The sequence below is a fragment of the Ovis canadensis genome, chromosome 17 (genome assembly GCF_042477335.2).
Source record: "Ovis canadensis isolate MfBH-ARS-UI-01 breed Bighorn chromosome 17, ARS-UI_OviCan_v2, whole genome shotgun sequence".
Classification (NCBI taxonomy): domain Eukaryota; kingdom Metazoa; phylum Chordata; class Mammalia; order Artiodactyla; family Bovidae; genus Ovis; species Ovis canadensis.
In genome coordinates this window covers 66,927,410-66,949,467 of record NC_091261.1, presented here as the reverse complement: position 1 = coordinate 66,949,467, position 22,058 = coordinate 66,927,410, and the positions used below count along the sequence as shown (strand labels likewise).

General features: G+C 42.4%; 1 protein-coding gene and 1 pseudogene across 1 annotated transcript in view; one reads left to right on the top strand and one right to left on the bottom strand.

Annotated features, from left to right (window-relative positions):
- Positions 1-22,058, top strand: part of SUDS3 (SDS3 homolog, SIN3A corepressor complex component) — a 332,239-nt gene that overhangs the window by 288,922 nt on the left and 21,259 nt on the right. The window lies entirely within an intron of this gene.
- Positions 68-21,338, bottom strand: LOC138422293 (arginine-fifty homeobox-like; annotated as a pseudogene).

Here is a 22,058-nt window from a genome sequence, read left to right as displayed (position 1 = left end):
TTCTCTTTCAGACGGTGGTTTTTTTTTTTCCTTTTTCTATACTGTCTGATATTTATTAGTACTTGGATCAGAGAAACCCCAAGTGCACCATAATGGAGGGGTTCTGGAATTCCAGGCTGTCCTGGGGACTATAAACTGCAAAGCTCCAGCTTGTCACGCTGAAGCAGGTCTGCCCAGGAAGTAAACCTACAGCTGAATCAGCAAAGACTATAAGAGAAGAGCTCTGTTCTAACTGGGCCTTGTCGGTGAGAGATACTGATATAGAGACTAGAAGGAAGAGTTGGTGATGTCATCCTCATCAGGAAAACTGTACAGTTCCATGATTTGGGTGATGTCAAACGCATCAGAATACAAAGCAGGAACTGAGGCCACTAACCTCTCCAATTGAGGATCTTGCATTTGGACATCACTTGTAGGAATCTCCATGATCATAGAGTCCCCTGCCCAGGGGAAAGGGTCTAAGGGCTGAGATGAGAGGGAGTTATAGGAATCTGAAACTTCAAGGAGAAAAGAAGGAGGGCTGGTGGATGCTGTGGGCACATCCTTGGCTGGAAGGACCTGGCTTGGTGGCTTTAGTGATTGCTGCTCTTGCTGCTGCTGCTGCTTCTTCATTTTGAACCGCCGGTTCCTGAACCAAATCAGATGGTGTTTGAATGTGTATAAATCCCACACTTGGGATTCAAGTTATTTCCCACCCCCCTCAGTTTTGTGTTTCAGTTGGATATAAATAAATACTGGGGGTGGTAGTATTACTCATCTCCCCAGGTGGGAGTCTGCACATCCCAGCTCTGACCCTGCTGGGTTTCCCCATGAGATTTTAAATAAGTTATGTGTCACACTGTAAGCAGCCTACAAGTGCAGTTATTAATAATGCATGTAATTTTGTAAACAACAACGAGGATCCGTGGTAGATGTGTGGGGGAGAAATAGAGGCTCTGCAGATGGAAGCTGCGGCACACGCTTGTGTATCATACCCCGTACCGAAACCGCCTTCTTCCTTGATAGCAGAACACACTTTAAAAAATAGGCGCTGGTATACCCAATCCTAGACTATGAGTTAATGGTGAGCTGAAGCCAGTCATGACAATCTTGTTCCTAACTTTGCCAGCTTCCCTTGAAGTTAGAAGTGACATGAATGAGATCCAGGAGACCTAAATACATCTGCTGTTAGTGCTTCTGGGAACAAGTGTGTCTCCCAACAAAAAGGAAAACATGCAGCTGGCACCAGCTCTCCTCCCCTTTTCTGTTTGGAAAGTGGATGTGGTGTCTGCAGATGCAGCGGCCACCAAGCAAGGAGCACGGGGCTAAATGCAAATGTGCTAGGCGGCCCTGTATCCCTGATGACCGAGCCAACAGCAGCCACCTACTTCTGGACATCTTGTTAAGAGATAAAAATAAGCCTTTTATTATTTTTTCTTTGTATAAGCCTCTGTTCGTTAGGTTTTCCATTACTCGCAGCCAAATGCATTCTGAGTTGATACAGAAGTGATTTCTGTTCCTTTCTTGTTGTCCCCTAACCAAATGCTCATTTTAGAAAAAATATATTAAAAACAACCAAGCAAAAAGATCCATAGATAATCACTGTTGAATCCTTTGGAAACTTTTTTATGACTAAAAAATATTTGGTTAACATTCATTGAGTGTTTATGATAGGATCAGTTCTCTTTCTGCATTTTATTCCCACAACCTGTGAGGTCCATATCATTACTATTCAGAAAAAATACACACTCCCTCTAAATTTCCCTTTCCCTATTAAAGTGGGCCATTGTTACTGACTTGTTCTTACGATTCCAGGGTTTTTTCCCCTATGCAATTACATACACATTCAGAAGGTTTTGTATTTTGCATAACAATTAGATCATTCTAGGCATATAGTACTTCAACTTGCTTTTTGCTTTTAATAATTTATCTCAGATTTTTTTTTCTATGTCAGCTCAAACAGATCTATCTCAAAATTCTCAACAGCTGTGTAGTAAGTACGGCAGCTCTCTCTAGGAGTCAGAGCTGTTCAAAGGCGTATTGGGTTGCTTAAGTGCTAATGATCTCCCAGTTTTCAAAGGAACCAAGTAGAATAAGGTAACCACTAAGGAAGGAGGTCAGCGTCAGATGGTGGGTGGGACTATGGTAGTCTTTAAGGGACATGCTTACCCTGAGATCTTATGATTCTCTGGCTTGACAGGAAGGTTCTAGCAACAATCTGGATTTAGTGGCAAGAAAAGATGGTTTTTATTTTTCTGGATAGTGTAGAATAATGGTGAAAAGCACAGCTTGTTGGGTATGGGACCTTGAATGAGTCACTTCTCTGTGAGCCTCACTTAGTGCCTAAGCAAAATAGAGTATCAGTTACATCTCGTTCAGTAGTTCTTGACCTTTATATAGAATCACCTGGAAGGTTTTTTATCTGCACCCAGTGAATGGACCAGCTGAAAAAAATCTTCTGGGATGGAGCCTGGACACCTGTAACTAGAAAAGCAGACCCTCCAAATGATCCTAGTACACAGACCCTGAGAACCATTGACCTGGCCAGGTGGTGGGCATCACCTGGAGGTCACACTTAATTTCATAGAAGACCTAAGACAAGTAGTGTCCACATAGCAGATGAGAAAAGGTCTTAGAGAAGTGACTTGGCTCAAGAGGGAAAGTCAGGATTCCCACCCAACTTTGAAGTCTTTAACTCATCATACTAATTACTGCCAACTATTGGAATTACATGGGGAACTTTCACAAATATTGACGTTCAGGTCATATCCTAGAACAATGATGGGAAACCCTGGAATGAATAATTTCTAAAGTGCTCCGGTGAGTTTAACGTGTAGTCAAGATTGACAATCTCTGGTAGAGACCATGAATGAATTCCCTGTCATAGAAGGTGTTCAGTGAATGAATATAACTATAGTGTTAGTTGCTCCGTCGTGTCTGACTCTTTGTGACCCCATGGACTGTAGCCCGCCAGGCTCCTCTGTCCATGGGATTCTCCAGGCAAGATTACTGGAGTAGATTGCCATTCCCACTGTAAGTACTGCTCATATTTTTAGAGTAAATATAGAAATTGTAGTTGATCATATGAGCTTTGGAATCAACTAGATCTGGCTGGAGTCATTCTGAGATTACTCTGAGGCTTTTTGGTTGTATGGTCTGTGCAGGTCCTGCTCTCTGAGCCTCAGGTTCACAGTCTAGAAAGCGGGGATAAAAATATATATGCCTCATGAAAAAAAAAATATGCCTCATAGAGTAGGAAATGGCCACCCACTCCAGTATTCTGCTTGGGAAAGTCCACGGACGGAAGAGCCTGGTGGGCTGCAGTCCATGGGGCCGCGAAGAGTCGGACATGACTGAGCGACTTCACTTTCACTTTCCACTTTCATGCATTGGAGAAGGAAGTGGTAACCCACTCCAGTGTTCTTGCCTGGAGAATTCCAGGGATGGCGGAGCCTGGCGGGCTGCCGTCTCTGAGGTCGCACAGAGTCGGACACGACTGAAGCGACTTAGCAGCAGCAGCAGCAGCAGCAGTTCTCAAAATGTGTCCATAGTAACCATAAGAGAATATTTGAAATGCACTGTGGACAGGGTCAGGAAAACGGTGAGCCCTAAAATGCTTTGAGCAGTGATTACTATAGTTAATCACACAGTACAATTAATTCCAGAGTTCAGTGGGAATTCTGGTTTTACCTTTGAAGTCAAGTCAGTTCATTTCTCCAAGCCTCAGCTTTCTCGTCTGTGACATGGACACTACTTACCTTAGATGCTTCTTGTGAAATGAAGTGATAATGTGTGTAAGACTGCACAATACATATGTTTAGTGATTGACAATTGAAATGACTACATACACCCTGGAGAGGCTCACATATCTCTCTTGGTTCCTCCATCAAATACATCATTTAAAAAAAAAAAATTGAGATCACAGTCTGGCTATATTTAGCCAAAAGATGTGAATATTTGTCCTGAATAGTGTTTATAGAGGGCTTCCCTTATGGCTCAGCTGGTAAAGAATCCGCCTGCAGTGTGGGAGACCTGAATTTAATTCCTGGGTTGGGACGATCCCCTGGAGAAGGGAAAGGTTACCCACTCCGGTATTCTGGCCTGGAGAATTACAGTCCATGGGGTTGCAAAGAGTTGGACACAACTGAGCGCCTTTCTCTTCACTTCACTTCAGTGTTTATAGAAGAAGGAGAAAAAAAAGACTCTTTTTAGAAGAGTCTCAGGTTCACAGCAAAATTGAGTGGAAAGGTCAGAGAGTTCCCATACACACCTCCCACCCCCACCCATGGACAACCTTCCCCCTAATCAACATGTCACACCAGAGGGATATGCTTATCACAGTGAATGGATCGACATCACCGAACCAGAGGCCATAGTTTACTTCAGGGTTCACTGTTGGTGTACATTCTGTGGTTTTGACGAATGTATGATGACATATGGGCTTCCCTGGTGGCTCAGACAGTAAAGAATCTGCCTGCAGTGCAAGAGACTGGGTTGGGAAGATCCCCTGGAGAAGGGAATGTTTACCCCCTCTAGTACTACTGCCTGGAGAATTCCATGGGCAGAGGGCGATAGTCCATGGTGTCGCAAAGAGTCGGACGCCACTAAGCATCTCTCACACACACATACTGACATGTGTCTACCATTTTAGTATTATATTGAATAGTTTCCTGGCCTTAAAAACCTGTGTTCTGCCCACTCATCCTTTATTCACCCAAATCCCTGACACCACTCATCTTTTCACTAAATGTTTATATGTATTTACAATTTGTTGCTGTTTTTTAAAAATCAGAAGCTTGCTTGTAAACACCTAGATGCCCGGTTTCTCTTGAAATATGGAGAGATTGGTCAATAATAGTGCCGAAACCCACAGGGCATATTTTCTAAAGCTCAGTAGTAGCATTTAGCGGAGGAGGCGATGGCACCCCACTCTAGTACTCTTGCCTGGAAAAATCCCATGGATGGAGGAGCCTGGTGGGCTGCAGTCCACGGGGTCGCTAAGAGTCAGACACGACTGAGCGACTTCACTTTCACTTTTCACTCTCATGCATTGGAGAAGGAACTGGCAACCCACTCCAGTGTTTTTGCCTGGAGAATCCCAGGGATGGGGGAGCCTGGTGGGCTGCCGTCTCTGGGGTCGCACAGAGTCGGACACGACTGAAGTGACTTAGCAGCAGTAGCATTTAGATGAATTGATCCTCAGTCACATTCAATACCCCTTTATATAAAAAGAAAAAAAGAACATTTTATAACCCCCTTTTTACTATCCAGAAATGAAATTCACAGATAATAGAATCTATATATACACATAACTTCAAAAAATCAGTATAATGTCCTAACAGCATTATAACAGAGAATAAAGTGAAAGTAGTCTATAAAAAGACAGTGTATATTTCAATATGTAAATGCTTGGATATGACTCTGCAATAAAACATAATGATATAGCCAGATAATTGCTTCTATATATAATCACTGTGACTGCTGCAACAACAGCGGCAAACTTGTACAGATGTGTTGTGTCACCTACAGAAAAAAAAATGTCATGCACAGCACTGCTGTCCCTGACCTGTTTTTCTGAAATGGCACACAACTTTTGGTAACGTTCTGAACAAAGCAAAGAATAACCTTTGCTTAATTTATCCAGTATTTACATTCCTTTAAAATTCAATGTGTGCCTAAACCATGCAGAAAATATATTTTTTGTTTCTATGTACAAAGGAATTAGAGTCAGGCTCAGCTGGTTCTGATGAATTTACTTTTCATGGATATTAAGTGTCTGGACATTGGTATGAATGCATTGCACACTCCCAGACCTAGCGATGATCTAACCCCTTACCAACATTTCCAGATTTCCCTCTAGGGGGCAGCACTACCCCCCAAGGAGAACCTGTGCTTCAGGGCAAGGGGAGCTCTTGGGCCCCAGACCTTACATTTCCATTTGTCAAGTGCTTGAAGTAGGAGAGTTGCTTGTTTGTTTGCTTGCTTGCTTTTATTTTTAATGGCAGAAGCCATTTTTCTGGATGGGAAGAACTTCTCTTGTCTTCATGGAGTCAACTGAGAGAGCAAGGATTTATCATCCCAAGCAAGGAAAGCCACAAAAATAAAAGATCTGTCAAAAAGAGCAGTTGTTTACTTGACAGATGTTGGCTCATGATAGCAGCAATGGTTGTCTTTATTTTTAAATTTTTATTGAGATGTAATTGGCATACACTATCCCTGGTAGCTCAGTTGGTAAAGAACCCACCTGTGATGCAGGAGACCCGGGTTCGATCTCTGGGTGGGGAAGATCACCCGGAGGAGGAAATGGCAACTCACTCCAGTATTCTTGCCTGGAAAACCCCTTGGACAGAGAAGCCTGGCAGGCTACAATCCATGGGGTCACCAAGAGTCAGACATGACTTAGCAACTGAACCACCACATTGTATAAGTTTAAGGTGTCCGATGTGTTGATGTGATACATTTCCTTACTGTTTTTCTCATAGCATTTCTTGCCTTCTAAAATACTAGATAATACACTTATTTATTAGGATTATTGTGTGTCTTATTCCTAGTGTGTAAGAAGGACAGGATTCTTTCACTGCTTTGTTTATGCCCCTATGTGGTGGCTCAAATGGTAAAGAATTTGCCTGCCAATGCAGGAGCCGCAGGAGAAGCAGGTTTAATCCCTGGGTCGGGAAGATCCCCTGGAGGAGGAAAGGGCAACCCACTCCAGTATTCTTGCTGGGAAATCCCATGGACAGAGAAGCCTGGCAGGCTACAGTCCATGGGGTCACGGAGTCAGACATGACTGAAGCAACTGAACATGTGCCTAAAATGGTACCTGGCATGTGGTAGATGCTCCATAAATATTTATGGGATGACTAAGTAAATTTCATATAATTCTTACACTCATCCTGGAGAAGCTATTATTATTCCTGTTGAACAATTGAGAAAACTGAGGTTCAGACATATGAAGACATATCCCCCTAGAAAATGTCTTCTCAGTCTCCAGGGCTCAACTCAAAACCACCTCCTCCTGGAAGCCTTCCCTGTCTTGCGATTGCATTTCTATAAGCAATTCTGTAGTTCTTCCTCTGTCCCTTCATTATTGCAGCATTCCATCTCATTACATTATATTATAGGTTGCTTTCAGTCAGTGACTCAGTCCTTTCACTTATTCATTTGTCAACTTTACATTGAACAGGTAATGTTTTGTGCCATGCAATGTTCTATGACAGTGTTTCTCAAGACTGTTTTGAGGGAACTACCTGCTTCAGAATCAACAGGAACCCTGGTTAAAACGCAGCATCCCAGGTCCACGTATAAACTTCCAGGTTAGACTGTCTGAGACCAGGGTCCTGGGGATCTGCATAATGAAGGTGAAGACTTGTTCTTGTAAAGGTGCAGAGTCAACCAAGGACACGGTCTCTCTCCTTAGGACATTCACAGTCTGGTGGACCCTCTGCCTTTCTCATTAACCCAGAACTACTCAAGGTCCATCATTCATTCAGGACCTCAGCCAGGGCCTGTCATAAAGCAGTGAATATTTGTGGGATGAATATATAAATGCACTCATTCAAAAATGTTCCCTGAGCATCTTCTGTGTTCTGGGTACCATTCTAGACGTGCAGCAGTCTAGATGCAGCAGAAAACCGATAGACAACGTCCCTGTCCTCTTGAAGCTCACATGAACGAGCAGATACACCAAGGCATCTCTGATCTGCTTTGTTGCATTAGTCTGAGCCTCTGCTCTGGCCTCAAGTCTCACTTGGCCTGACTCCCGGTGGTGTCCCTAGCTACCTCCCATAACATGCATCCCTCATTCTCTGCTCCAGCCATACGAGTTGCCTCTCAGTCCCTCTTACTCACATGCTCCCCCTGCCACAGGGCCTTTACATAGGCAATCCCTTCTACCTGAAATGACTTTCTCTCACTTTTTCTGTGGCTATGGACTATTATATACCACCTTCTCCAAGAAGCCCTCTCTGACTGCCTTCTCTGTCCCTGCTTTCTATCACAGGCCCTCTGAGCATCAACATCACTGCTTTACATTACATGCTACACATGTTACAGCCACAGTAGTACATGTGCACAGCTAATTTATGTTACTGAACTGAATTCGTGTCTGCATCCTCTGAGCTCCGTGAAGTCAGAGGTTGAGTCTGTTTTGTCAGTGACTTTGTTCGCAGCACCTTCTCAGTGCCTGGCCTAGTAAATGTGTGATGAATAAAGACATGAGTGATATAGACCTTGACACCTGGCTTCTTTGTACCTGCAACTCCCCTGTACATATGCATGTGACAGAATTAAACCATTGGAAGAATGACAGCAAGTCTGTAAAGACAAAAGACTTTGACCTCTTCCTTCTTCCCAAAGCTGAGGACGCAATGACAGGCTACCCTATGGTAACATGATAGCATGAATGGTAAAGGGTCCAGCATCGGGATGAGAAGGATAGAGATTTCAATCTGTTTTCTGTATATTTAAGAGGTGTGCGGTATCAGGCAAGCCATTTCTGCCCATGAGCCTCCATATCCTCATCTGAAAAATGGGTTGATATACCTACTTCACAGAGTTGTTTGGAAGACTAATACATACTAATGAATATGGAACACTAACCATGTGCTCAATTTGCCCTTAAAATAACTCTATGAAGAAGGTGCAATGAATAATATCACCCCCATTTTATTTATTTATTTTTAATTGAAGAATTAGTTCATTCAGTTCAGTCACTCAGTTGTGTCCGACTCTTTGCGACCCCATGGACTGCAGCACGCCAGGCTTCCTTAACCTTCACCAACTCCTGAAGCTTGCTCAAACTCATGTCCATTGAGTCAGTGATGCCATCCAACCATCTCTTCCTCTGTTATCTCCTTCTCCTCCTGCCTTCAATCTTTCCCAGCATCAGGGTCTTTTCAAATGAGTCAGCTCTTCACATCAGGTGGCCAAAGTATTGGAGTTTCAGCTTCACCATCAGTCCTTCCAATGAATATTCAGGACTGATTTCCCTTAGGATGGACTGGTTGGATCTCCTTGCAGTCCAAGGGATTCCCAAGAGTCTTCTCCAATACCACAGTTCAAAAACATCAATTCTTCAGTGCTCAGCTTTCTTTGTTTTTTAAAATTTTTTTAAATTAATTTTGTTACTGAACGATAATTGCTTTACAGAATTTTGTAGTTTTCTATCAAACCTCAACATGAATCAGCCATAGGTATACATATACCTCTCCTTTTTGAACCTCTCTCCCATCTCAGCTTTCTTTATAGTGTAAATCTCACATCCATACATGACCACTGGAAAAACCATAGCTTTGACTGGATGGACCTTTGTTGGCAAACTAATGTCTCTGCTTTTAAATATGCTGTCTAGGTTGGTCGTAGCTTTTCTTTCAAGGAGCAAGGATCTTTTAATTTCATGGCTGCAGTCACCATCTGCAGTGATTTTGGAGCCCCAGAAAATAGTCTCTCACTGTTTTCATTGTTTCCCCATCTATTTGCCATGAAGTGATGGGATCGGATGTCATGATCTTAGTTTCTGAATGTTGAGTTTTAAGCCAACTTTTTCACTCTCCTCTTTCACTTTCATCAAAAGGCTCTTTAATTCTTCTTTGCTTTCTCATAAGGGTGGTGTCGTCTTTGTATCTGAGGTTATTGATATTTCTCTCAGCAATCTTGATTCCAGCTTGTGCTTCTTCCAGCCTAGCATTTTGCGTGATGTACTCTGCATATAAGTTAAATAAGCAGGGTGACAATATACAGCCTTGACATACTCCTTTCCCAATTTTGAACAGTCTGTTGTTCCATGTCCAGTTCTAACTGTTGCTTCTTGACCTGCATACAGATTTCTCAGGAGGCAGATCAGGTGATCTGGTATTCCCATCTCTTTCAGAATTTTCCACAGTTTGTTGTGATCCACACAGTCAAAGGCTTTGGTGTAGTCAATAAACCAGAAGTAGATGCTTTTCTGGAACTCTCTTGCTTTTTCCATGATCCAGCGGATGTTGGCAATTTGATCTCTGATTCCTCTGCCTTTTCTAAATCCAGCTTGAACGTCTGGAAGTTCATGGTTCATGTATTGTTGAAGCCTGGCTTGGAGAATTTTGAGCATTACTTGGCTAGCGTGTGAGATGAGTACAACTGTGAGGTAGTTTGAGTATTCTATGGCATTGCCTTTCTTTGGAATTGGAATGAAAGCTGACCTTTTCCAGTCCTGTGGCCACTGCTGAGTTTTCCAAATTTGCTGACATATTGAGTGCAGCACTTTCACAGCATCATCTTTTAGGATTTGAAACAGCTCAACTGGAATTTCATCACCTCCACTAGTTTTGTTCATAGTGATGCTTCCTAAGGCCTACTTGGCTTTGCATTCCAGAATATCTGGCTATAGGTGGGTGATCATACCATCGTGATTATCTGGGTCATGATGATCTTTTTTGTACAGTTCTTCTGTATATTCTTGCCACCTCTTCTTAATATCTTCTGCTTCTGTTAGGTCCATATTGTTTCTGTCCTTTATTGAGCCCATCTTTGCATGAAATGTTCCCTTGGTATCTCTAATTTTATTGAAGAGCTCTCTAGTCTTTTCCCATTCTATTGTTTTTCTCTATTTCTTTTCATTTATCATGAAGAAGGCTGTCTTATCTCTCCTTGCTATCTCTTCTTGCTATTCTCCTTACTCTGCATTCAAATGTATATATGTTTCCTTTTCTCCTTTGCCTTTCACTTCTCTTCCTTTTTCAGCTGTTTGTAAAGACTCAGATAACCATTTTTCTTTTTTGCATTTCTTTTTCTTGGGGATGTTCTTGATCAATGCCTTCTGTACAATGTCACGAACCTCTGTCCATAGTTCTTTAGGCACTCTATCAGATCTAAACCCTTGAATTTATTTGCTACTTCCTCTGTATAATCATAAGGGACTTGATTTAGGTCTTACCTGGATGGTCTAGTGGTTTGTCCCTAACTTTCTTTAATTTAAGTCTGAATTTAGCAATAAAGTGTTCATGATCTGAGCCTCAGTCAGCTCCCGGTCTTGTTTTTGCTGACTGTATAGAGTTTCTTCATATTTGGCTGCAAAGAATACAATCAGTCTGATTTCGGTATTGACCATCTGGTGATATCCATGTGTAGAGTCTTCTATCTTGTTGTTGGAAGAGGGTGTTTGCTGTGACCAGTATGTTCTCTTGGTAATCTTTGCCCTGCTTCATTTTGTACTCCAAGGCTAAATTTGCCTATTACTCCAGGTATCTCTTGACCTCCTACTTTTGCATTCCAGTTCCCTAGGATGAAAAGGACACCTCTTTTGGGGGTGTTAGTTCTAGAAGTTCTTGTAGGTCTTTATAGAACTGATCAACTTAGCTTCTTCAGCATTACTGGTTGGAGCATAGACTTGGATTACTGTGATACTGAATGGTTTGCCTCAGAAACAAACAGAGATCATTCTGTCATTTTTGAGATTGCACCCAAGTACTGCATTTCAGACTCTTTTGTTGAGTATGAGGGCTACTCCATTTCTTCTAAGGGATTCTTGCCCACAGTAGTAGATATAATGGTCATCTGAGTTAAAATCGCCGATTCCAGTCCATTTTAGTTCACTGATTCCTAAAATGTCGACGTTCACTCTTGCCATCTCCTGTTTGACTGCTTCCATTTGCCTTGATTCATGGACCTAACATTCCAGGTTCCTATGCAATATTGTTCTTTATAGCATCGGGCTTTACTTCCATCACCAGTCACACCCACACCTAGGCATTGTTTTTACTTTGGCTCTGTCTCTTCATTCTTTCTGGAGTTATTTCTCCACTCTTCTCCAGTAGCATATTGGGCACGAACCAACCGGGGGGTTCATCTTTCAGTGTCATATCTTTTTGCCTTGTCATCCTGTTCATGGGATTCTCAAGGCAAGAATACTGAAGTGGTTTGCAGTTCCCTTCTCCAGTGAATGGAAGTATAGTTGATTTAAAGCATTGTGTTAGATTCATGTGTACAACAAAGTGATTCATGGATATATACGGATATGTATGTACACATGCACACCACTGTAATACATATATAGTATCTCTGTATTCTTTTTTTCAATTCTTTTCCATTATAGTTTACAAGATATTGAATATAGTTCCCTGTGCTGAAGAGCAAATCTTTATTCTTTACCTGTACTATACATAATTATATGCATCTCTAGCTCAGTCGGTAAAGAATCTGTCTGCAGTGCAGGAGACCCCGGTTCGACCCCTGGGTTGGGAAGATCCCCTGGAGAAAGAAATGGCAGCCCATTCCAATATCCTTGCCTGGAAAATCCAATGGACAGAGGAGCCTGGTGGGCTGTAGTCCATGGGGTTGCAAAGAGTAGGGCATGACTGAGCGACTAACACTTCCTTCCTTCCTTCCTTACTTAATCTCATGCTCCCAATTCAACCCTCCCCTATCCGTCCCCTTTGGCAACCATGAGTTTGTTCTCTGTGAGTCTGTTTCTATTTTGCAAATAAGTTCATTTGTGCTATTTTTTAGATTCCACATATATGTGATATCATATATTTGTCTTTGTCTGACTTACTTTACTGAGTATGATAATCTCTAGGTACATCCATGTTGCTACAAATGGCATTATTTCATTCTTTTTTATGGCTGAATAATACTCTATTGTGTACATCTTCTTTATCCTTTCATCTGTGGATGAACACTTAAGTTGCCTCCATATCTTGATATTGTGAATAATGCTGATGTGAACATTAGGGTACATGTATCTTTTTGAATTAGAGCTTTTGTCTCTTTTGGATATATGCCCAAGATTGCTGAATCATGTAATAGCTCTACCTTTAGTTTTCTTAATGAACTGTTTTCCATAGTGGCTTGTACCAAGTTACATTCCCACCCACAGTGTAAGAGGGTTCTCTTTTATCTTATCTTATCTTATCACCATACTGTAGTATCAGGTGACCTCGGCAATGTTTGTCCTGTTCAGCAAACTACTTAGCACAGCACCTGGTACATACAAGCACTCAGTAAGTGGGATCTTCTCTTCTGATTGTCTCCTTGGCTTGAGCTGAGGGTCAGAGAGGGATTCTCTGGCATTAATTCATGTCCTGACTCAGCCCTGGAGATAAGGTAAAGAACTAAGAAGCGAACCTCAGCCTTTGAGATGCTCGTCACGCTCCCATCAGCCTTCTCAGCCCCACGTCGAAAGGCATTTTGATGAACATCTTTATTACCAACTTGAAAAAGACCCTTTTGTGCCTTGAGATTGGTGCTCAGGGCTTGGCTCTCCTGCTGTCTTTGTCAGTGACCTGGAGCAGAGCATTTAACTCTTTCCCTTTCAGCATTTCTATGGTCCTTTCCACATTTTTCATCATCTCAGCAGATATTTATTTTTAAACTATTGCATGCAGAGCACAATGCTGGGCATCACAGGGGATTCAAAAGAAATAGGAAATGCAGCCCCTGCCCTCTGGGACAGTATAGTCATACAGAGTGGGCTCTGGATTCAGATAGACTTGGTTTGACTCTTAAGTGACTTCAGGGGCTTCCCTGGTGGTGCAGTGGTAAAGAATCAGCCTGCAATGCAGGAGACTCAGGTTTACCCTTGGGCTGGGAAGATCCCCTGGAGAAGGAAATGGCAACCCACCCCAGTATTCTTGCCTGGAGAATCCCATGGGGAGAGGAGCCTGGCGGGCTACAGTCCATGGGGTCACAAAGAGTTGGACACGACTTAGCGACTGAACAACAACAACAACAAAAATGTGACTTTGGATGAGTGACTTCACTTCACAGTACCTCCGTTTCCTCAGCTGTCAAGTAAAGGTAATAATAATACCTTCTTCAAAGGCTTTTGGCATGCTAACACGTATACATACCATGTTCAACACAAAGAATGGAATGAAATAAATGTTGGCTGTTAGCAGGCTGATGATGGTGATAACGATGGTGGTGGTGATGGGTGTAATCGTGTTAATAGTGATGGTGCTGATGATAGTGGTGACGGTAATGATGGTGATGATGATACTGGTGATAATGATCACAATGGTGTAATGATGACAGTGATGATGGTGATCAGAGATGAAGATGATGTGCTAGTGATGGTGATGATGATTGCGACCATGAAGCAGACATTGAATTAAGTCCCAACTTGTCAATACTGAATGTATAAAAAATGCTTACATGGTTCAGACAGATCTGGGTTCAGTTCTGAGCTCCACCATGATTTTGGGCTATGTGATCTTGGGTCAAGCTCTTAACCTGTCAGAGGTTTAAAATATTGATATAATAATGCATAAAATATTGATGATTGTCCCAGCCATATATAGTTGTCTCACATCTGGATGGTAATATGAGAGAATGTCAAGAAGAGGGGCTGGTATCCAATAGATGCTCATTAGATGGTATTTTTTTTTTGTCATTTTTCTTTCCTTCCTCATAGAATTCCTCATTAAATCCCAGGGAGTAGCATATTCAAAGAAAAGAGTTTGGGACCTGAAGTCTATTTGCCTTTGCCTCAAAGAGAAATCTTAGAATAGTTTAAGGAAAAAATGGGGTTTGTCAAAGGCCCACAGTGCTGACTCAGGGACCCATGGGGAACAGATGCAGCCTGGCCTTCCATGAGCCAGAAAAGGTCTGGAATTAAAGCAAATTCTTGTTCTCTCTGTGTCTGTCTCTCCCAGAGTAGCCACAGACCTGGAAGAGAATGCTCTTTCTCCAAAGACTCTTTCTGTGCTTTTTTAGTCCCATGTGGAAGACGGCACGCTCCCAGCTCCTAACTCTACATGTTCTCACTTGAAACAACCAGCAGAGACTAGCTTCTTTAGTTCCATTCCAGGTTACTGGAGAAGAGTCTGATTGGTTTGGTCTGGGAGAGGTTTCCTCCACATTCTAATCACCACTGGCTGGGAAGTTTGGAGGTTGATGGGGAGTTCCAGATAGGATAAACATAACTGCTCAGGATTTAACCAGAGTGTGGAATAAGAGGTATCTTTACAGAAGAAGAACAAACATTGGACCCAGCTGCCCACTCTAGCTTGGCTAAGACATCACACACTTCCCACGATCCAGGCACTGGGCTAAGTATTTCACATAGTGTTTTCTTATTCAGTCTTGCCAATAGCTCACTGAATTAGGTCCTGCTTTGATCCTCACTCCATACATGGGGAAGCTGAGGCTCAGATCAATGTGGCAGTGTGCCCCAAGTTGCATGGGTGGAGCCGGCAGAGCCTTCACCCAGCCTCTGCTCATGCTGCAGTCTCCCCCGGCAGCTGCTTTCAGATCGTTGTGCTCTTGCTCTCTGAATCTTAGAGGACAGGAGGCTCCATCCCTTGGTGAAGCTCTGCCTGCCTGATGATGATGGTTATAAAGTTAGAGCACCTGAGTTTTGATCACTCAGTATTAGCTATGCCAGTCATATCCTGTATTCCAGAACTGTGTTGAGAAATGCAATTTGTAGCATCCCAGGTGGAAAATTTCTGATTCTCTCTGACAGAGGATGCCAAGGAGAATTGGTTTCTATCCTGGTGGAAACATAAACATCAATTCTGAGAATGAGGGGTGGGGGGAGGGTGGGAATGAGGTCCTGGAAATTGATGGAAAGCTGGCTGTTTTGCATCTTGAAATTAACAAGGACTCTCCCAGTTGCTAGCTCCCTGAGCTCTGGCTAAGGTTTTCTGAGACACATTTTTAAGCCTCTTGTCATTTCATTTGACCCAGAAAAGAATATAGATTGCTAGGTGCTCTGGTTGTAGAATTTACACATAGGGAGAATTGACCTGAAGGGGGCTGATGTGGATTTCACTCACTGACCACACAGTTTTATGCACAGATGATGGACATGTCCAGGACATTGAGCAGGTGCTCAGTACCTGTCTGTTTTCATCCTTTCTTTCCCCTCAGAGTAAATCTCATGGTTATTTGTTGCTACTGCCAGCTAGCAGAGGGCGCTATCATTACAATTGATGCCAACTGAAGAGAGACCATTCTAGGAGGGAGGAAGTGGTACAGCATAGTGGAATGTACTGCGTGGGAAACACTCCATATATTGTTAATGTCTCCAGGTATGCATTCTACCAGATATTCAGCAGCCAGGTTTTGAACATCTTCTTGTACCTAACCCTGGTCTAGATGCTAATAAGGATGAAATAAACCAAATTATTCTCTTCCTCCAAGAGGCATAGTGAAGCAGAGCCTACCATTTATAAGATTAAGAGAGACAAGAATAATAAAAGCTGTAGAATGATAGCTATCATTTATTAAGGACTTAGCATGTGCCCAACATTGTGCTAAATGCTTTTCATGTGTTATCTCACTCAGTAGAAGAGGAAACTGAGGCTTAGAAAAAGAGGCTAAGTAAATACATTTTGAATGGCAAAATGAGGATTTAAACTCAGATAAATGCAACTTCAAAGTCCATGTGTTTAACTTTTTTAAAAAATATTTATTTGGCTGTGCCAGATCTTAGTTGCAGCATGCAGGATCTTCGATCTTCCTTGTGGCATCTGAGATCTAGTTTCATGACCAGGGATTGAACCTAGGTCCCCTGCATTGGAAGCACAGAGTCTTAGCTACTGGACATACCAGGGTATTTCCCATGTGACTGGAAGGTAGTTTAGTCAATGAAGAGCTGGGCTCTGGGGAATAATGAGAGTGACTGTTCTGTCATCTTGGTATTTCAAATACCCTGTAGGCATTTGGTATTAAGGTTAAACTAACCCACTCCAGTGTTCTTGCCTGGAGAATCCCAGGGACGGGGGAGCCTGGTGGGCTGCCATCTATGGGGTCGCACAGAATCGGACACGACTGAAGTGACTTAGCAGCAGCAGCAGCATGTGCCTCTTGGCAAGCTGATTGAGGTTGCTATGAGGTGGTCTCAGACCTGCAAGAGCATGTATGAAGCAAGGAAGTGAGGATATATACACAAACATAGTCATACACACACACACACACCTTTTTTAGGTCCCTCAGAGTAAGAGGAACAAGGGTGGATGCTTAAAGAGAAAGATGGTCTTATGTACTTCCCTCCCCCAATAAACATAACTCTGATGCATCCTACCCCAATATTTGCACATGAATTGAATAGTAAAAAGCCCGAATAATGCTTCACATTCATTGAGTTATTAGTTATGCACCTCTCTATTTATACCAAGTTTATTCCTCCAGATATTCAAGGTGGCTTACAAAGATGCACAAAATGCAGCAGAATAAAAGAAAAGTAAGATAAATAAGACAATGGAGGGAAACAACCCAGAAAGATAATTTGGGTTCTGTAATGAGATTAAAGCATGAATTATAGGGCAAGCAGTGTATAAGCTTCCTGCAGCCAGTGCAAAGAAGGAAACATGTCAGTTACAGAATGCATATGATTCATACAGCAAGAAGATCTGGTGGCTCAGGAGAGATACATCCATTATTGATTCTAAGATCAGAAGACTTTTTTTTTTTTCCTCCTGGAGCCTCATAGAGAAGACTGTGAATAAAGTTATGAACAATATCCTCAATAATATTCTCATGGTAAGTGTGATTTTATTCGACTGTTTCATATTATGTCCTACTAAAGTGCAATTCAGAAGAGTAAGAGGATCCTAGAGAGAGGAGGCAATATGATAAAATGGAAGTAGTATGCTCATGGTTACTTAGGATGCTGTTAGGATCATGTTGTTAGGGACATAAAGAAGATAATCATGAGGACTGCACAGGTAGTGTGAACATCTAGGTCAGAGTAGGAAAGAAGGTTGAATTGTGCATGGCACTCCCAATCAATTAGTAGTGACTTTCTTCAGTGAGTGGGATGAGAAGCATTTGAATCTATGTCTGGTCTCAGGTGGAGGGCTTCCCTGGTGGCTCAGAGGGTAAAGCATCTGCCTGCAATGCAGGACACCTAGGTTCAATCCCTGGGTCAGGAAGATCCCCTGAAGAAGGAAATGGTAACCCATTCCAAACTCTTGCCTGGAAAATCCCATGAACGGAGAAGCCTGGTAGGCTACAGTCCACGCAGAGAGTCAGACACGACTGAGCGACTTCACTTTCAATTTCTGGGGTGGAAGTATACTATAATTGATTAATAATATCTGCTGTAAGAGGCATAATTTATGCTAGGCATTTTTTATTTGTTGTTGTCATTTATGCTAGGACTGTTGTTGATGCTTGTGAAGGATCCTAGCTCTGGAGGAGGTCATAGGTCACTTTAAGTGCCACAGCTCCCTGCTTCTTGAGGGTTTTATTTCTGATACTTATGCAGATAGGTATCTCTAAATTTGATATTCTTCTTAAATTAGCCAAATATAGTGTCCCCTGAAGCACTAAAGAAGAGTCAATAAAAAATATCCATGTGTCCACACCCCATTTTGCCTTCAATCATCTGGGGCTATGAGAGAAATCTCAAGCCTCTGAACTTCATCTTTTTATAACACAGAGCTGGGAGAAGGGTAGTCCGCAGAGTCCTTTGGGAAAGGAAAGTGGCTTGAAGAGAGCTGGCTTTTTCTGAGTGTTTCTGAAGCTCTGATATCTCCAAACTGGGAGAAGTTCTTCATTTTCCAGAGTTTTCATCCCAGCCACTGGGAATTCTTGTTGTAGGAACTGCTTCTGGAAACCTTCACCATTAGGTTACCAGAACTGTGTAGTTATCATGACTAACAGGAAGGTACCCTGCCTTTCTTAAATCATTTCCCACAAGAACAACCAGGAAAGAAAATCATGCTACTCAACTATCAAAAGCTAGCAGAAAGGAATGCAGAATCATTGGTATACATTTTTTTTTATCCCTTTCTATTCCATTCCATCCCACTGTATTCTGTTAATTCTTAATAACTATTTCCTAAGCATCTACCATATGCCCAGGTGTTAATATTTCTTAAAGGTACAAATATAAATATCTTGTCTAACCCCCAAGTACTCAAAGCCTAATGGGTTAGACAGACATGCATATAATTCCAGTGCAGAATGACAGGTGCCATCATAAGGGTATATTCAAAATACAAAGGGAAGAATAATGAAAAATAATAATAATAGTCATTTACTGAAGTCATTACCACTTCTATGTGCCAGACACTGTGGAGTGATTATATGCATTAGCTTATTGAGTGTCTATAACTATCTGTGAGATAGTTACAATTCCACAGATGAAGAAATTGGCTTATGGTTCAGTTCAGTTCAGTTGTGTCCGACTCTTTGTGGCCCCATGGACTGCAGCACACCAGGCTTCCCTGTCCTTCACCAACTCTCAGAGTTTGTTCAAACTCATGTCTATCGAGTCAGTGATGCTATCCAACCATCTCATCCTCTGTCGTCCCCTTCTCCTCCTGCCTTCAATCTTTGCCAGTCTCAGGGTCTTTTGCAGTGAGTCAGTTCTTCACATCAGGTGGCCAAAGTATGGTTGGAGGTGCCCAAAATACCAAGCTTAGAGCCAGGATTTGAAGACAAACTATCTTTAGATACTATGGTGGAGCAGGCATAGCATAACCACTGTAGATATTCTTGTTCACAAAGGGAAGATGTGATGCAATGCTAGAGTCACTGCTTTATAGCAATTCTGAAATCCAACTGGGCACAGATTGGCAGTTCCTTGATTCAGCCTGGAAGCCTGGGAATAAGTCTCGATGGCTCTTGACTCCAAATTCTAGACTCCTGGTTCTACCCTCTGAGTCATCCTTCTTTTTGTATACAAAGTAGTGTGCATATATAGGGAGTATGCATATATAGTAGTATGCATATAATATGCATATATGAAATAGTTTTCTCATTTGCCTTCTGCTTGTAGGAATTTAATGACCTGAATATTTCTTTTCACGTCATACCTTTTTGTCCCTTTCCTTTCAAGGTCATACTTGTTTCTTCAAGTATACAGTTCTCTTAAAACTTTGTGTGTCTCCTTTGGATCTCATCTAGTTTAACCTCCTAGCCCAGGTGCAAACTACTGTGCTACACTGCAAAGTGAGCAAATTTTCCTGGAAAAGCAAAGGTATCAGGGAACCTCAGAGAAATGTGAGAACATTATTCCGTCCCTCTATGATATCCAGAGCATGCCTTGCCTACCTGACCTTCTCTGGCCCAGCTCATTTCTGTTTGCCCTACCAAACTCAGATCTACCCCTCTCCTGACACTTCACGCTCTTCTTCACTCGCAGGTAGTTGAGGGGCCCTTTTTCTGGGCTCCCAGAGATCCTGTGCTTGCTTCTCTTATAATACCTATCACAGTAGTGCCTCCAATTCTTTCTGTAGAAATCCAGGGTTGAAATAAATAACTGTCACTACATGGTATCATAATTGTGAGACTACTTATCTGTATAATCGTATATGACCCATAGACTCGGTTGTGTCTTTTCATCTTTGTTCATGGCACCTGGGGAGAAAGAAAGGGCCTGGGTTTCTGTTGGCTAAACTAACAAGTTTCTGTCTATCTCTGGATACTTGGAAGGAAAGCTATGACAAACATGCTTAGATAGAACTGTGTGTGTGCTCAGTCATGTCCGACTCTTGGTGACCCCATGGACTGTAGTCCACCAGGCTCCACTGTCCACGGAATTTCCCAGGCAAGAATACTGGAGTAGGTTGCCATTTCCTTCTCCAGGGGAGCTTCCTGACCCAGGGAATCAAACCCGTCTCTCTAGCATCTCCTGCACTGGCTGGCAGATTCTTCACCATTGGCGCCACCTAGGAAGCCTAGATAAACCTAGGTAGTGTATTAAAAAGCAGAGACATCACTTTGCTTCACTTCATCTGGTATGCTGAAGTCCGTGGGGTCACAATGAGTCAGATACAACTTAGTGACTGAACAACAACATCTCTGGACATCTTGTAGTATGAGAATACACACCTGTTTGTCCTCTTTACTTGCAGGCAGACACATTCTGAGCTGAAACAGAAGTGTGCTGTTTTTCTTTCGTATATGTGATTAGTAAATGTTCAGCATAGGGGGAAAAAATCTCATAGCTGTGGAAAAACAAAAAAAAAAAGAACACCTAGACAACACTGATTGATGTTGAGAAAGAGGTCCGCCCTCACCAAGTTAGGACCTTAAACATAATTCATGGCAGAAGGAAGATTTGTGGGCCCAGGCTTAGAGATCAAGTGCAGTGGTTAAAATGGAGGACCCTGGAGTCAAAACTAATGGGGTTCAATTCCTGACTCTACCACACACACCTGGGCACATGGCTTAACTCCTCTTAGCTTCCATCTCCTCTTCTAAAATGAAGAGCCCTATAGTATGTACCTCACAGTGTTCAGTGGAATAATTATATAAGATGATATATATAAAATGCTTGGCCTGTAGTGAGGATACAATAAATATTTGCTCTTATTATTAGCAACTGACGTGTGTCTGATAATGAGATAAATGCTATAGGACAGGCCCTTGAACAGAGGCTTCTGTTGGGAGACACTGCCCACCATAACTTCTTCTTTGATGTCCATAATACCTGCTAAAGGCTCAGAGAACTCCTGGAGTAGACTTGTTATCTTTTCAGATATGTAACGCATTAAAAGCTTGAAGAAACAATGTTGGTAAGATGCTCTACATCCTTGCTACTCAAAGTAGCAATGACATCACTTGGAAGCTTGTTAGAAATGCAGAGTCACTGGGCCTATGCCAGACCTGCAGAATCAGTATGTACAGGTTCAAGAGATCTCCAGGGCATTCATGTGCATATTACAGCATGAGAAGCCCTAGATTAAAAACATAACTGTGAGGGATACATGAGGCTACGAGCTACAGTCTGAACCCTCAAGAGGGCTTCAGGATCTCACATTGGCAGATGGGTTCTTTACCACTAGTGCCACCTGGGAAACTCCTTACCAGAAACCAGTAAGGTGTAAAGTGAGAAAAGCAGCCTAGACTGTTTGCTGCAGATTGTGAATGTCATAGGGATATAGAGAAGGGAAAAGCAGTATGTAGCTTGCAAAAGTCTAGTAGTGCTTCCTGGAGGAGGTGAACCTAAAGCTGTAAATCACTGTGAATTTGAAGAGGAATTCAAGGAAAGATTCTTCTGGTTCAGTGTAGACTCTCAGCATTGGAGAGATTCACCCTGGCCTCAGGAGAGGTCTTCTTCCCTTTAGGGGAAGCTTCTGTTCTTCCCTCTCAACTAGTCAACTAACTTACATGCCTGCTAGCCCACCAGGCTCCTCTGTCCATGG